The sequence below is a fragment of the Triturus cristatus genome, chromosome 9, assembly GCF_964204655.1.
Source record: "Triturus cristatus chromosome 9, aTriCri1.1, whole genome shotgun sequence".
NCBI classification, from domain to species: Eukaryota; Metazoa; Chordata; class Amphibia; order Caudata; family Salamandridae; genus Triturus; species Triturus cristatus.
The window spans coordinates 73,232,296-73,249,458 of NC_140592.1; the positions used below are offsets into that span (position 1 = coordinate 73,232,296).

Below are 17,163 nucleotides of genomic sequence, written 5' to 3' on the forward strand. Positions count from 1 at the left end.
AGGTGGGCTGTAGGCACCCTCTCTGGACTCGGGTAGTTGCTGGGGCAGACGCCTTGTGCCGTGTCTTGTCCCTCTGTGCTTCTGGTGCCGGACCGATGCGTGGGGCAGCCTGTGGACTCCTCGGGGCACAATCGGGGTTACTCCCACGGTCAGAATCTCAGGCACTTCTGGCGCAGAGCTGGCAGCAGCAATCTTCTTCTTGTTTGCCCGCTTCCGAACCACTGACCTTCCACGACCAGGCTGTCCGGCATCAGGGTTGCAGCCACTGTTGTGTGCGGGCGTCTGCCAGGACTTGTTTCAGGACACCAGTCCCGGCACTGTGTGGCCTCCTTCCCCTCAGCACAGCCTTGGTCGCTGTGCTGGCCAAGTCTACCCTGCGGCCATGGGTGGCCATAAGCAACGCGCCGGGGTGCCGCCTGCCGGGCTCCTTTCTTCCTCCACGAGGAACGATGGCGCACAGAGCAGTTGGCACGCGGGTTCAGCTACCCGCCTCGTCGCCATTGTCGTGTTGGGCCTCAGGCCAAAATGATGGCAATAACTGATGCAGACACAGGGTAGTGATGTACAGTAACTGGCCAAGAGCACGTGCGCCCGGGCCCTTTTATTGCCGGGGCCACGTCACTCGTGACACCCGTGATGGATGGGTGTGGGGGTGCGGTGTGTTCAGCTCTCGAGGGAGTGGTTGGGGATGCAACTTCCTGCAGTGCCACCCACTGGAGAATTATCTGAAAGCCTGATTGTTCTTGTCCTACTTTGTTGTAGGGTGAATATCGACCTCCTACCCTATTCTGTGTCTCTAGCGCCAAGAAACTTCCATGATAATGTGCACAGAATTAATGATATTTAACATTTACAGATATTGCACCCTGGCTTCACTTTAAGCCCTAAAGTAGATCCCTTTGAAGTCATGGACACAAGAGACCTAGAAGATCGCCAATGTTACTTTTTTTTTTTAAATAAATGTTTTGTTTTAGGATCTTACCATAGCGCTAGGCACTGCTCACAGTGAATTCCAAGCACTATTTAAACATCTCGTGTGGTGACTAACTAGAAGAAGCAATCATTTCCTAGCTTCTTTGTGGTGCATCTGTATAGGCTGGTAAGAGTCGAAAGTCTTTCTAAGTGTGTCACTTGGTAATTTAACCCTTTAATTACTATTTTAAAGGGTTTAGTGTTGTAACCGCATAGTTGTTACTGTTTACTTTCATCTTCCATTAAAAGATCCTCGGTGTCCAATCGGATGAAGGGGCTTTCCGCAGCTCTCGCCTTCTTCAGAGGCTTGTTAGTGCATCATGAGGCTGAAGGCAACATATCAAAGGGCCTCAAAGAGGAGAAAGGCAGAGCCACCCCTCAGTTCAGCTCACGAAGCGGGCTTACCGTGGGCCGGCTCCAGCGGGAACAATCCAGCTTCGGCGCATCTGGCATGAGGCACCCACGGCGAAGCCAAGGTGGTGCCGTAAACAGGGCGGAGATGTCCTTGTTAAGTGCACAGACATGTCATGGGTCAGCAGGTGGCCCTGCAAGCCATGAGAAGCATAAGGAAAACCTAAAAGGCTTGACGTGTATTTATATAAGTGCTTGTACTCACTTTCCCCAAGAATCTGCTGGCTACTGAGAAGAGCTGGTGCCCTGCATTAAAAAGAACTGAACTCTAGTTCAAAAGTGCCAGAACTCTGCCATTAAAAAGGTGCCCTCCTACTGAGAAACTCGGTACTCTGTCATTAATAGAATAGCACTCCCACCGAGAAGTGCAGGTACTCCTTCTGTAAAGTGCTGGTATTCTGCCATTAAAAGACTTGCTCTCCTGTTGAGAAGTGCTGGCATTGTGCCATAAAAAGAATTGCACTTCTGTTGAGAAGTGCTGGTACTCTGCCAAGAAAAGAATTACAATCCTGTTGAGAAATGCCAGTATTCCACCAATACAAGTATTGCACTCCTGCTGGTAAGTGCCGGTACTCTGCCATTAAAAGAATTGCACTCCTGTTGAGAAGTGCTGGTACTCTGTCAAGAAAAGAATTACACTCTTGTTGAGAAGTGCCTGTATTCTACCATTAAAAGAACTGCACTCCTGCTAGTAAGTGTCAGTACTCTGCCATTGAAAGAAGTGCACCCCTGTTGAGAAGTGCCAGTATTCTACCATTAAAAGAACTACACTCTTGCTAGTAAGTGCTGGTACTCTGACATTGAAATAATTGCACTCCTGTTGAGAAGTGCGGATATTCTGTCAATAAAAGAATTGCACTCGGACGTAAGAGCTGAATGCCGGAGCGCTAGGGGGTGCCGGACCAACATGGCCGCTTAGCAGAGCGGCTCCGAGCGCCCGGCCCCGTCTTCATCCGCAGGCTCCGTCCCTAGCTGCCCTGGCCGGGTTCTAGCGGGCGCATCGCGACGCGGGACGGTCCCGCACCCTCGAGGTGCAGTTTGCAGAGCCCCGGTCCGCCCCGGGCGCCGCTAGAGGTGTTTGAAGCGGGCCCGGAGCACGGACGCGAAGCGCCTGGCGCGAGGCTCGGCGACGGGGACTACTTGAGCCCGCGGCGCCCACGAGGTGTCTGGGCCCCGGGCATCCGGTGGCAGAGAGGGGGCAGCCGGACTGCGGGGATCGCGAGGGGCCCTTCCCCCCCACACCATGAGGCAAGACCCATCTACCTCCAGTGGACCCTCCATGCCGGTGATGGAGTGGAGCTGCATCCGGGAGATGGACTGACTCAGGGTGGAGGCAGGTGAGTGCGGTGACGTGAAGGCGGACAGCGGGGCCATAGGGGCGGTGTGGGGGGCCCGCAGGTGGTCTCTGGGGGGGGGGACCGGCACTCCCTCGGCTACTTTCCCCCCCCCCTCCGTTGATGCAGGCCCTCCGAGGGCGCCCGTCTTGACCAGTGGAGGGGCGCGGCGCGGCCTGGGGCGGTCCCCGAGTATTGGGCCGCGATCGGCGGTCGGGAGGCCGGGCTCCTTCTTCTCCCCCCATCCGTCCACGCCCCGGGGGGTCGCCCTGTAGCGCTTACACACTAGAGAGGGGCGAGGGGACCCGGAGGCCCCCACGGACACCGACGGCACTGACCAGAGACAGTGGAAGGTGGCGGCGTACCACCCTGGGCTCGGGCGGGCCGTGGAGCAGCGGCGGTCCCTGGGGGTGGCTCGGCTGTCATACCGGGCAGCGCCCCGGGAGGTGATTCGGCTGTCATACCGGGCAGCGCCCCGGGAGGTGATTTGCGGGGCTTGAGTCTGCAGGCTGTCCGGGCGAGTGGAAGCCCCGATTGCACGTTCTTCCTCCTGCCACCCAGTTCCCCAGTCCTCCTGGTCCCCCCTTGATCTACTGCGGGGCCCCTTGCGGGTGTGGCTGTTCCCCGCGGATTGAGGTGGGGCCACCATGGGCAAGGACAGGAACCCCCGGCCGGCACCTGCGGCCACCCAAACCAGGATTGATCAATTCACGACCTCCGAGAGGGGGACTGGTCCGGCCGGGGAGGCGGCGTCGGCCCCCACTACAGACCTGGCCGCCATCTTGCAGGCCATTAATGCATCCCGCTCCTCCCTGGAGGGCATGGTAGGGGAGGTCAAGGTGGACGTTGCCCTTCTCGACAGGACTTGCGCAATGCTACTGCCCGTATCTCTGAGGCCGAATCGAGAATCTTGATGGCGGAGGATGACATCCGTCAGCTGCAGGATCAAGTACGGGAGCTCACCACCCACTCTAAGGAGCTGCACCGCCGGGCCGAGGATGCAGAAAACCGGGCGCGTCGCAGCAACCTCTGCCTGGTGGGGTTTCCGGAGGGGGCCAAGTCGGGCCGGGCGGATGACTTCCTGGAGCGCTGGTTCAGATCCTGGATGCCAGCGGACAGTCTATCGGCCTGGTTTGTTGTTGAGAGGGCCCACCGCTCCTTGGCTCCGAGGCCTCCGGGGGCACCCCCCCGCCCCTTCATTCTCAAGATCCTCAATTTCAGGGACAGGGATGCAATTCTCCGTGAGGCCAGGCGTGCTGAATCTCTCACTTACCAGAATCACAATATCATGATCTTCCCAGACTACACTCGGGAGGTTCAGGAGCTGCGGCGGTCCTATACGGAGGTGAAACAGAAGATGCGGACCCTGGGCCTCCAGTACCAGCTGCAGTTCCCGGCCCGTCTCAGGGTCATCTTTCAGCACAAAGCAATTTTCTTCGAGACGCCTCGAGCTGCTTGGACTTGGCTGATGGAGGAACTTCCGCTGCACCGCTCCGGGCGAGGCTCACCGGCGAGGGGCCGCGGGGGACAGACTCCGCCCAGACTGTCCAGGCCCCGTCGCAGGAGGCGCACCGTACCCCGGGGGCGCGCCGGGGAGGAGGCGGTGGTCACACGTTCCATGGGACGGCCGCGTCAGGCCTCTGGAGCTTCACCGGCCTCTTCGGTCGCCCCTGCTAGTCCTGTTGCCGCTGCCTGCCGGGCCGGATCCCCTGTGCGGTCGGGCTCTGCGGCCCCGCCTGCTGCACAAATGGACACCTCGGACCTTTCCTGCAGTCCAGTGATTTGACTCTCTCTTGCTGGGGGTGGTTTGTTTGTTTGCTGGGAGACTGGGAGCAGTCTACCGGGCTGCCAGCGCCAATACTTGGACTTCCGTGCTCCATTTCAGGGATAGCTCTCAGCCAGGGCAGGGGATTAGGTCATTATCCGACCGATTGGGGGTCCACTAGGTGCTCAAGCCCGAGCGTTTTAGCTTGGTAGTTGTTCTTCACAGTTCGGGCGACAGATGCTTCCGTTTTCGAAGTATAGGGTGGGGGGTTGGGGTGGTTTTGGGTTTGTTTCTTTCTCTTAGGGAGGTTTATGTTGGCTGGAAAGATCCTCCTCATGGTTGTTGTTCTACGGCATCATTGCGCTCCTGACCTTCCCACTGGCCTGCTTTCCCGGGGTCTCTCCCCTTGGGGGGCCCCTGCGCCTGCGTCCCCCCTGATCTTGTTGCTGGGATTGCGCTCTGAGGACACCCCCCTTCCGCGTACACTAGATGCTCCAACTTGGGGTTATGGCTGAAGCTACCATTCCTAGGGCCGCCGTGCGTCTTCTGTCATGGAATGTCAACGGTCTTTTGGATCGTTTCAAGCGTATGGCAGTCCTTAAATATGCGCAGCGTATGGGGATTGATGTCCTTCTCTTGCAGGAAACCCATCTTATTGGCAATAACTGTCCCTTTCTTGCTCGTTACGGGTACAATAGGGTGTGGCACTCGGGCTTCGCTAGGGGTTCCCGGGGAGTGGCTATCCTGCTTAGACGGACTTTTCCCTTCGTTCTCGCCCAGGTGCATTTCGACTCCCAGGGCACGGCGCTCGCGGTTTGTGGCACTCTTGAGGGGCGGCCCCTCACCCTTCTATCCCTGTATGCGGCTCCGTCCCAGTTGCAACCCGTCCTCTCATACACTGCGAACTTACTTCCAACACTCCCGGCGGGCGCACTCGTCTTGGGGGGGGATTTAAACGCTGTATATACACCTAGCATGGACGCGACGGGCCCGGTCTCCCTTGCCAGGGCTTCCTGCGCGAAGCAGTTATCGAACTGGGCCGAGGCCCAGGGTCTGTGTGATGTCTGGAGGGTCTGGCACCCGCAGGCCCGCCAATACACCCACACCTCGGCGGCGCACCACTCGCACGCCAGGATCGATTTAATATTTGTCCCATCTACCGAATGCACGGGGGTACAAGATGCCCGCATTCTTCCTAGGGGCCTTTCGGACCATTCTCCGCTGCTTCTGGCCCTCGGCCCGCCTCCCTTCTCTGCCCGCCCGGTGTGGCGCCTGAACGCTTGGCTCCTTCATGATAAGGAATTTCGGAAGTCGGTGGGAGCCGAGATTTCTAATTACTACCACCATAATGTGGGCTCTGTCTCTTCTGCGGCCGTCCTCTGGGAGGCTGGGAAGGCGACTATTAGGGGAGCGGCTAGGGGCCTTGTACAGCAGCAACGTCGGAAGCATCTCCAGCAGCTTACTGAGTGTGAAGCGCAAGCCCTGGAGCTTGAGCGCGATCCGGAGGATCTGACCGAGGCCGGGCGAGCGCGGCGACTGGCCTTTCTGTGGGATGAGATCCGCTTGCACTCCATGGAAGCGGCGAAAACTTTATGGCGCTCCTCGGTGGCGCGGGTATACGGCTGCGGAGATAAGAATGGTGCTCTTCTTCACCGGCTGGCCACGTACCCCTGGACAAACAGGATTATCCCCGCCATTGTGGGCCCTACCGGTGAAACTCACACGGCCTCCGTGGCGGTGGCCCAATCCTTTGCCGATTATTACTTCACGTTGTACCGTGCTCGGGAGCCAGGGATCCCCCTTATGGAGTTGCTGGGGACGGGTGGAGCGGTTCTGAAGTGCTTGGGACGGGAGGCCAGGGAGACCCTTGACTCACCCGTTACGTTGCAAGAGATTGACGATGCCATCAGCCACTTGGTACCTGGGAAAACCCTGGGTCCGGACGGCTTCCCACAGGAGTACTACGCCCACTACCGTGAAACCCTCGCTCCGCAGCTTTTGGGCCTCTATGCAGAGGGGATAGAGAAAGGTTCGTTCCCATTGGAGACGGACACGGCTACGATAGTCATTCTCCCTAAGACGCAGCCTCCATCGCAGTCCTGCTCGGATTTTCGGCCGATATCTCTTATTAACACTGAGGTCAAGATATACGCCACCATCCTGGCGCAACGGTTGCGTCCGTACCTCAATTCACTGGTCCATTCGGACCAATGTGGATTCATGCCGAACCGAGGGACTAGGCACTGCCTGCGGCGCCTGCATCTCGCCATGGCTCACCGAGAGCGCCTCTCCCCTTATCTAGCTTTGCTGTTGGTCGACTTTGAAAAAGCCTTTGATTCGGTGGGGTGGGTCTATCTTGGAGAAGTGTTGGAGAGGATGGAGTTCGGTCCTCAATTTCGCGCCATGGTCCGGGTCTTATACACGGCTCCACGGACTAGGGTGCTGGTGAATGGGGCCCTATCCCGCCCGTTCTCCATTGGGCGGGGGACGCGTCAGGGTTGCCCGCTCTTGCCCCTCCTCTTTGCCTTGGCAATGGAGCACCTGGCCGTCTTGGTTCGATCGGACCCTGCTCTTCGTGGGTGGGACTGGCCGGGCATGGCTCCCGATAAAATAGCTCTGTATGCGGACGATGTCCTCCTTTACCTCTCCGACCCAGCGGTCTCTGGTCCTATTATTCGTCGGATTCTGCACCGGTTTGGTCTTGGTTCCGCTGCATCCATCTAGAGACTGGTTCGATTGGCAATCCGATATTCCCCTCCCGAGGCTTTCTTTTAAGTATTTGGGAATCTGGGTTACCCTGCTACCGGAGCTCTGCTGGGCTCTTAACGTGGCTCCCGTGGTTAATAATAAAGCCAGATCAGACCTGGCGAGGTGGCAGTCCCTCCCATTGAACCCATTGGGGAGGATTGCTCTCTACAAGATGATGATTCTTCCCAAGTTTCTGTACATGCTGCAGAACACGCCCTGCTTCTTCTCTCGTCCTTGGTTCCGGGAATTAGATAGCATGGCGACCAAGTTTCTCTGGGGTGGCGGTCGGGCCCTTGCGACTCGGCTCCTGGTGGTCCATGATTGGTTCTCGGGCGGGTGGGACGATCCGGCCTACAGGTTGGAGGTACAGCTGCTGGGGTTCCCCTCTATTCAAAATATGCTCTACGGGGCGACGGTTCCTCGGTCGCTCCCGGACGTTGTACGGGCCCCCTTCTTGGCTTGGCGTGCCGCTCTACGACATACCCGGTGGTCGGGGAAGCTGACCCGTGTTACACTGCTCTGGCATGGCACTTGGCTGCAGGAGGTCACGGGTTTGGAAGGGTTTAGAGTGTGGGATCTCCTCGGGATTTCCTGTTTAGGCGATCTGTGGCGGGGGAGTCACATGTGCTCTTTCCGGGAGCTTCAGGCTCGCTTCTCGCTGTGCCCCTCACAGTTTTACAAATATCTCCACCTGCGCCACGCGATTCGGTCTCATGTCCCTCTAGATTCACGGCTCCCTGATCATAGCCCACCGGAAGCGCAGGTGATGATGGGGTTTCTGGGGAGGGGGGGCATCTCCCGTATTTACCGGACCCTGGTCAACAACACCCCAACGGACTGGGAGGACACGAAGTTGCGCTGGGAGGTATGGGTGGGACCACTGGATGAGGCCGATTGGAGGGAAGCCCTTATGGCACCCAGGATGATCACCTCATCGGCCAGGCTGCGGCTCATCCAGCTTTATTACCTGCATACTGCCTATTTGACCCCGGAACGCCTCCATCGTGCAGGTCTTTCTCCAGAGGCTTCATGTGTGCGATGTGGGGCCGACCAGGCGGACTTTTTCCACATGGTGTGGACCTGCCCGCGTCTGGGAGCCTACTGGGGCGAAATTGAGACTGAACTAACTGAGACGCTGGGGTGGGAGGTCCCCCATGATCCCCGACTGGCCCTGCTAGGGATAACGGACGGTTTGGACGGTTCCTGTCAAGAGAAATTCTTCCTAACTACTGCCCTGGTAGTGGCCAAACGAGATATTGCTGCCGCATGGAAGCGGACTGACCCACCCAACTGTGCTACATGGAGGAGGGGGGTGGACTGGTACGCAACACAGGAGCGCATGATGTATTCGGTACGGGGTTGTCCCAAAAGGTTTAACAGAATATGGGGGAAATGGCTCGGGGGTGTGATCTAGGGGTGTTGATGCGGGTGGAGAGAGTGAAGTGGTCGGGGAGGGGGCGGGAGGTCTTGCTATTGAATGTCACTGAACATAGGAGCTATATTCTTGATGCCAGTTCTTTTGGACGGTTGTCCGTGTATTTTTGTATGTTTAAATGCAAAATAAAAATTTGCTTATCAAAAAAAAAAAGAATTGCACTCCTGTTGGTTAAACCAGGAAATCTCCCTTAATCATCAGATCCTGAGTGATGTTTTAGCCTTAGATCATGCTAATAGAATCCCCTGGCTAGAGTACATTAGAGTGGCGTTCTCCAGCATGGGGCGCCCTGAGCTTTTTTCGTCTCCATCTCTCATAGTTAAAGCAGATATTGCATGGACCAGGCAGTCTTTTTTAGATAGACTTACTATGGACCGCGAGGAGACGGAACTTCGAAAACCAAATGTGAGAGCACATTTTTTGCTTCTCTCGTCTCCTTCGCTGGAACCCTATCTAAGCATTGTTTCAAATCCTTTCCAAAGATTTTTATTACTGCGTTTAGATTCAATCTGATTCACTACTCACTTGGGGCCATATGTATCAAGCTAATTTTTACTCGCAAACGCTGCGAATCGCAAAATACAGCGTTTGCGAGTAAAAATTCGCAAAACGGGATGTATTAGGCAAAATCCCATCGCAAAATTAAGGAATTGCTAATTTAGCGATTTCTTAATTTTGCCTAACCATTTAAGAAATCGCACATTGCGATTTCTTAAATGATATGTAAAAAGCACCCAAGTTGTGCGAATTATCCTTAAGAAATCGCAAATTACCACCAACTTCCAGTTGGTGGTAATTTGCGATTTCCTTTCAAAATGCACTATTTTTAATTTTGCAAAGTGCCACGTGACGCTCATACATGCCCTTAGGGCATGTATGTGCGCCATATGCACACACATGCTCATTTCAGGGGTGCATCAGGGTGTCATCATGACACCCTTGCACCTTTGAAATTATTCTCAAATAGCGATTAGCAAATTGCGAATTCGCTATTTGAGAATTACTTCCCATTCATTCCTATGGGTCTCCTGGCCCATAGAAATGAATGGGCAGGTATTCCTTAATTGCGATTTCGCAATTTGCTAATCGCAATTAAGGAATTTTAAGAAATCGCAAAAAGTTTGCGAATTTTTAAATACATCCCGTTTTGCAATTCTCAAATAGCGATTCCTTAACAATCGCTATTTGAGAATCGCAAATGGTGATGTTGATACATATGCCCCTTGGCTCTTATCCTCTGTGGGGCAAGCCCGAATGCAGCATACCATGCCACTGTGATGACTTTTCATGTCAGGATACGTTGCATTTTATTATGTTTTGCGAGTTTTATTCTGCTAGCCGTAAAAAATACTTACTTCCAATTCTAAAGGAAGCTGGCTTCTCACAAGTTAGACCTACCCTGCTGTTTCTTCAACAGCTGAGTAGTACTCGCATTATCTTTAGTGTGGCAAATTTTTTGGTGGCTGCTATGCGCTGTAAGGCGAAACAATCTTCTAGCTTGGGCATCATATGAGTAATTTTCTAATGATTTTTAAATATGTTGCATGTTGTTTTATTATATGGTTTTATTGTAACCATATTTTTTATTGATTATGTCATGGCCTATGCTTTTATGAATTTCTGTACTTTTATGATTTTAACTAATCGAATAAAGTGTTTTTGACTGACTGACTGACTCCTGTTGAGAAGTGCCGGTATTCTACCATTAAAAGAACTGCACTCCTGCTAGTAAGTGCTGGTACTCTGCCATTGAAAGAATTGCACTCCTGCTGAGAAGTGCTGATATTCTGCCCTTAAAAGAATTGCACTCCTGTTGATAAATGCTGGTCCTTTGCCCATAAAAGAATTGCACTCCTGTTGAGAAGCGCTGGTGCTCTGCCATTAAAATAAATAAATACGCCTACTGAGAAGAGTTAGTGCCATGACATTAAAAGAATTGCACTCCTGCTGAAAGTATCAGTGCTCTGCCATTTAAAAAATGGCATGCCTACTGAGAAGAGTTAGTACTCTGTCATTAAAAGAATTGCACCCCTGCTGAAAGTGTCGGTGATCTGCCATTAAAAGAATTGCACTCCTCCCTGAAAAGTGTCAGAACTCTACCTTTAAAAAAGTACACTCATACTGAGAAGTGCGGGCACTCTGCCATTAAAAGAAGTGCACTGCAGCTGAGAAGGGCCCGTACTCTGCCATTAAAATAATTGCTTCCCTACTGAGAAGTGCTGATACTCAGAATAATTCCACTTCTGCTTAGGAAGATTGGAACTCTGGTGTTAAAATATTTACACTCCTGCTCTGAAGTGCTGGGGCCCCCTCCCTTTCAATTGAAAGAAATGCAGTTACTCAGCACCTGCCTTATTAAAGCACTGATCTGTGCCAAATTGATTTGGGAGGCTCAAGTGACATCCCAGACAAAATTAACCCTTATGATCTCACAGTGCAGGGTTGGCCTTCTTTGTTATTTTGGCTCCTGTGAGCAAGAAAGTCAACCTCAGTCAAGTGCATGCCTGGGACCGACATAATTGTGTGCTGTGATGCAGAGTTTCCAAGGTCCAGGGGTCCCAGTTCCAGATAGAATTGCCCAATGTTATTTTTAGAGGAGATTGACTCGAGGCACTGGACCTCTATGGCCTCAAGGGAAAGTACATATGTAGGGTTATGAGTCGAAACTCCCCCTCAGTTCGTTTGATGTAAAGATAGTCAAAGTACTTTGGTTAGAACAAAAGTTTGGTTTATTTGTTATCGAATAAAGTGTTCTTTTTCCAAATGATCCAACATAGGAGTTACATCCTAGGTTGTTTTTTTGTCTTCATTTCTTTCTTCACACTGAAACAGAGCTAACCGCCGACACGTGTTTCGCCCGATGGCTAGAATTAGGCCAGGGCCTTTTCAAGGCTTATGTTTCGAGGTAGTAGAACGTCATATTAACATTGAAGATTTGCATTCAATAGTTCTTCACAATAAGGCAGAACAGTTTCTTTGAACAACTTCAAAGAAGACCGGGTTGTTGAGACCACATGGAAAGATGACATATCCTAGCTCCGGGAGAAGACATAAGGAGAAAAGATTGATGATGTAGGAGATGTACTGGGGTGATCACAAGATAATGTTGAGGAACGAAAACTTTGTCAAGGTCACTGGCCTGCTCCTCACATCTGCTATGGCCTGCTACCGGGATTCCGTCGGTGTGCTGTGTTCTGTATACGTGGAGCTCCTGGCCTGGTGTTGGCAGGATGGGAATCACTGTTTATAGCCAGAATAAAGCATAAGGAGGCGAGTTGCAGTCCATTGAAAGGCGGGTGGACTTGGAGTGGGTGCTGGCTGATGAACACCACATTAAACTTACCCCAAGAGACAACAGGGTGGAGGAAGACCAAGCGATCCGGGGAGATATGCTTGGGAGGGTCATGGACCTCCCTTTCGGGGCACGTCATGAAAGGGAGTGTTGATATTGCTACCGTGTTGACCAGACAGACCTGTGGATGTTGGAGGTGACTGCAGGGGGCTGAAGTTCATGTCTATTGGTTTCTTATGCTACCTACGCTATCTTGAGCACAAGCCTGCTAATGATGGCATGTTGTACTGGTCAATGTTTGAAACTCTATTAGAACATTGGAATGTTGGGAGCTCCATTGAAAACAATGGAGTGCTCCGGGCTTCTAATGACCGGTAAAAGCCCGGATCTCCAACATTCCAATGTTTGTCCTTCACAGCTGTGAACAAAGGCCTCATGGACTCACTGAGGCCTGTGTTTTATTTGTTAAAACATTCTGTATTCTAGTGAAGGAATGTTCTAATAGCCTTATTGCCCATCGTAGCTGGGCAATACGGTCAGTAGAGTCCCGCTCCCTTTAACGCTGGAGCGGGACTTTAATGGCTGGTATAGCCCGCGAAATGCAACTCCGCTCCAAAAAAAACAATATTCCTTCATTTGCTCTTGGTATGTCTTGATTACACACAGAACATGACATAACACGACCTAAGAATAAGATGAATGGCCTTTCTGTTCTATTATATTAATACTTGTGTTGTGCTAACCAGACCCCTTCAAAAGTCTAAAGTGCTTTTCTGAGTGGTCCAATTGCATTTCTATAGCATTTCATACCCCGAGGCCCATGGAGCCCTCCAACTGCAGTCAGGCTCCTTGGTGCTCTTTCGGGGCCGTGGTTGAAAGGGTGTTGTTTGTGATTTCGCCTATATGGGATATGTTGAGTGCGGTGTGTGAGGCTTAACAACATGGTGAGTGCAGTGCCTTCAATGTGGCTGCGCATAAGTGCGGGTGTTGCAGAGAATGCGAGAAGAGATGCAGCTGAGCACACAGGTAATTACCATAAATCGGATAGCCATGATCATACATAGAAACCACTGCTGGTGAGCTCACCCTGCAGCAACAGAAGGCCCAACCATTTGGAATCACTGGTAAACCGCTAGGGGGGGTTATATGGGGTCTACCCAGGAGCGACAGAGGTGTAACCCATTGAAGGCACTGTTAAACCAACGCATGACTGTAAAGTGTTCACCAAGAATGTAGCAACCCATTGGAACCACACTTGAACCAACACAGGACTATGGTTAAACTATCAAGGAGAACCATGTGGAGACTAAAGGAGTGACGGAAGACCTACCCAAGCACTACAGAGAATCAGCCCATGGAAGGCTCTATTAAATCACCCAGGAATTTATATTGAGTCCACACTGCAGTGACAGAGAAGCAGGCCATTGCAAACACTGCTAGACCACCAGAAAATTGACGTATTGTGTTCATCTTTACCCATGCTGGTCCTGCTGCCATAAACCCCGGGGACCTTGAGATAAAGGCAGCCACTGACTGGAGAAAAACAGTCTCTAATGACTCCAGCACCCTGGGAAAATGCCACCTGAACCGACCTGAAAGAGCAACTTTTGAAGGCACTGATCGCCACCAAAGAACTCTATCGAGTTCACCACAAAGTGGCAGGAGGACCCAACCATTAAAGGCACTGCCGGGTCATGGTCTAGTCTCAAAGAATGAAGATGTTCTGGTCAGAGTCTCAGTGAGTAAAGATTATCTGCTAAGAGTGAATAAGGATGATCTAGTCAGAGTCTCAGTGACTGACATATCTGATCAGAGTCTCAGTAACTGAAGGATGTTTTGGATATCATATGTCAATGTTGCATGTGAGCCTACGAGGGTTTTACGCCCTCCCACTCTTCACGTGTGTCAGTTTGCAGTGACAGTGCACTTGCATTTGCAAGTACCAAGTATATGCAAATGTATGAAAGTTGTTTTCACTTTCAATTTTTCCTAATATTATGTATCTTTTGTCAATCCTTTCTGAATAGGTTAACGTATTAAACTAGATCCAGTCCCAGGTAGGATTCAAATCGGATAAAGGTAGTGTACACTTTATAGCAACAATTATCTATGTGGCTATTAGAGCAAATGAGGCTAGTTAAGGGATCTATAAACCCTGAAGAATGCCACAGACCTGTTAGACTATAATTGATGGGCAGAAACATGTTGGCAGATAAGAGACAGGTCTGAGCCGTGTTCCTCTGCATACCCACTAGTTTTTGGGTTTTTTAGATATACCTGTGGTCCTCACCAATAAAGGTGAAATACAGTGAAATCCCAAGGTATTTTTAGTAAGTCTGGATCCCACCTTGTCCAGTAGCTTTTATCTAAGAACTCCCTCCTTTCTTTAAGTCTTCGAGGAGGTTTAGTCCAGTCGCTGGTGGCACTGACCTACTAAGGTGGGGAGAGGATGCCGATGATGATGCATGACATTATTATGTGTGTGAGATTTTCTCTTTCATAAAGGATGACTTTCCCCGAAGTGTTGCAGGAGTCCTGTGATGTCCAAACTCTGGATTCCTGATTGTTTCTGTAAGATTATAAAACAACATATCTTCCATCTTTCTCTTTGTGTTCCTTGCGCTGCAGTACTCATTTTTGTGTATTCACTAAAGATGATCTGACATGATTTGCCTCTCAGTGAGTGATTGAGGATATCAGGTTTGACCTAGTGACAGAAGATGATCCAGTTCGGTTTGAGTAGTTGAACCAAAATGAACTAGTCACAACACTACTATGTTTTTGTAAACAGTTTTTTATTCAACCTGAGGCTAAAACTTTTTAAGCGGACTAATAAGATAAAGAAATTGCAGTGCCTGTAAACTTCACTAACGGTCAAAATCAGATCAAAATGAGTGAATTAGACATGTATGATCCTTATAAGCACACACACATCATTTGGATTGTATTTAAGTCAGTCACAGTCAATGAGGCAGTAAGAGACATCTGAAAACACAAAACAAAGCATATTTAAGTCATACCAAATGAGTTTAAAATACTCTGATGCAGTGTCGCTGTGGGAAGCATTTAAGACCGTGCTCCGAGGGGAAGCCCTCTCCCTAGTAGTAGCTGCCAAGCGGCGGAGAGATGGCGAGGTTCTGCAGGTTGAGGAGGAGATCGCGGCTCTGGAGGGAGCGCTGGAGTAGGAGGTTACAGAGTCCTCACTGCATGAGCTTTGCTTGAAGCAAGCTGAGTATAAGGACCTGGTGACGAACGCCGCTAAGACCCTCAGTAGGAAACAGCAGGGCCGTTTGTATGATGTTGGTGACAAGGCAGGGAAACTCCTGGCTTGGCTGGACAAAAAAGAACGGGTCAATAGAGTTGTGCCAGAGTTGACGGGAGAGAGGGGAGAGGCGATTGTGGAACCTGAGAGGATTGTAAAGTGTCAACAATTTTTGAAACCGAGCAATAGGGTTCTAAAGTAAAGTCCAAGTAATGGTGATAGTGCACAACAAAAAGAATATTTTCCAAATTGTTTTCAGTTGTTCAAGTCTTGTCTTTTATTCTTTGACAGAGCTTCTTCGATGTGAGCCCCCTGTCAGCCAACACGTGTTTCGTCCTGACTATATCACATCATGGACTTCATCAGGGCTGCAGGCAAACAAAAGCATATAATAACCAAAATACATAAGCATGTATCGCTAAGCAAAATTCATACAACTAAATTAGCATAGTGAGCTGTAGTCTTGAGAATACAGTTTATGGTGCCGGATAACCTAATAGGTTTAAGTGGTGATCGGAGCCAGGATTATGATATAGTGTGTTCACCGAAGAGTAGAGAGTATTCCGTGAATATAGGAAAGGAAGTGAAGCACCTGAAGGGGAATAGTTTGTTAGAAAAGAACCTGAAGACAAACCAATCGTAGTGAAGAAAAAAATATATAAACAAGGCTATATAAGCCATGAAGACGAAACCACTATCTTAACTACTAATCTCCTAGGTAACGGCAAAATAACCCATAAGTTTATAGTAAACACCAAGTGTATTCTTACTGTATATGACAGTACCACTGTGTTGAGTCGTAAACGAAGTATAAACTCACCTATATAAGGTATGATCAAGGGCTTTAACTATTAGGTCAAAAACCTGATGTTGCATTCATGAGCTAAAATTGGTAAACAAAAATTATCGTCTTGAGTTATTATGATCCAATTGGATTTCCTTGTTTGGCGCTAGCTTAATTATACAATAAAAGCGTACCGGTAGTTTCCAGGAAGTGGACTTAACTCGAATTCTTCACGTTTTACAGATGTTTAGTATTCCGCACTATTAATAGATCTTTGTACCCTGAGGTAAAGAAAAAAACCAGACGATAGTGTATGTGTCTGATAATAGTATGAACATAAATATGAAATGAATATCGTCAACTAGTAAATAAATTTGTAGTAATTTCGACAACAAACAGCCAAGAGAGAGCCTAATATCAATATGGTGTTTAGTATCCTGTCACATAAACACGAAACAGATTGCTTAGCTCTATTGAGCTACTATGCCTTGTCCAATTAGACTTTATACTTCAGGCGATAGGTGAACCATATGTAATAAATTCTAGTGTGAACAGCGCTTACCTTTAAGTGTTCAGACCGGTCCTATATCTTCCCATTAACCGTTCTGTAGTATTCCGCGCTATTGATAGATAAGTTCCCTGAAGTAAAGAAGTACCAGAATATAACCTCCTTATCTAATAAACCACAAACTCAAAATGAAGTAACTATCATCATTTGTCAGTGAAATAAGTTTATCTAGTCAGCAGGCTGCCAAGAGAGAACCTGATGTCGATATAATGTCTTACCCATGTAGGGTATCCTATCATATAATCGTAAAGCAGATAGTGAGCCCCGTTAAGTTCCTATGTCATGTCCAAATGCATTTATCATTACTAGCAGTCAATATACCATATGTTATCAAATATAATGTAAACAGCGCTTACCTAAAAGTATTCAAACCGGCCTTGTATCGCGACCGCGTATCATTATGTCGGCGTCTGCAACCGGCGCCATCTTAGAGTGGAAATAAATAGTCCAATTGGATAACGGACTAACACGTACTGCTCTCATGTCCCCGCTGGGCGCCATCTTAGAATGGTTAATTTACAACCTAAGTCTCAATAAACTGTCGTTAGCTCGGCGTCAACAGCGAGCGCCTTCTTGTATTGGGATTAGTAGT

The 17,163-nt window shown here is 50.1% G+C and overlaps 1 protein-coding gene across 1 annotated transcript in view; it reads left to right on the forward strand.

The window, feature by feature from the left end:
• Positions 1-17,163, forward strand: part of LOC146797419 (netrin-4-like) — a 311,780-nt gene that overhangs the window by 101,251 nt on the left and 193,366 nt on the right. The gene's annotated exons all lie outside the window — the stretch shown is intronic.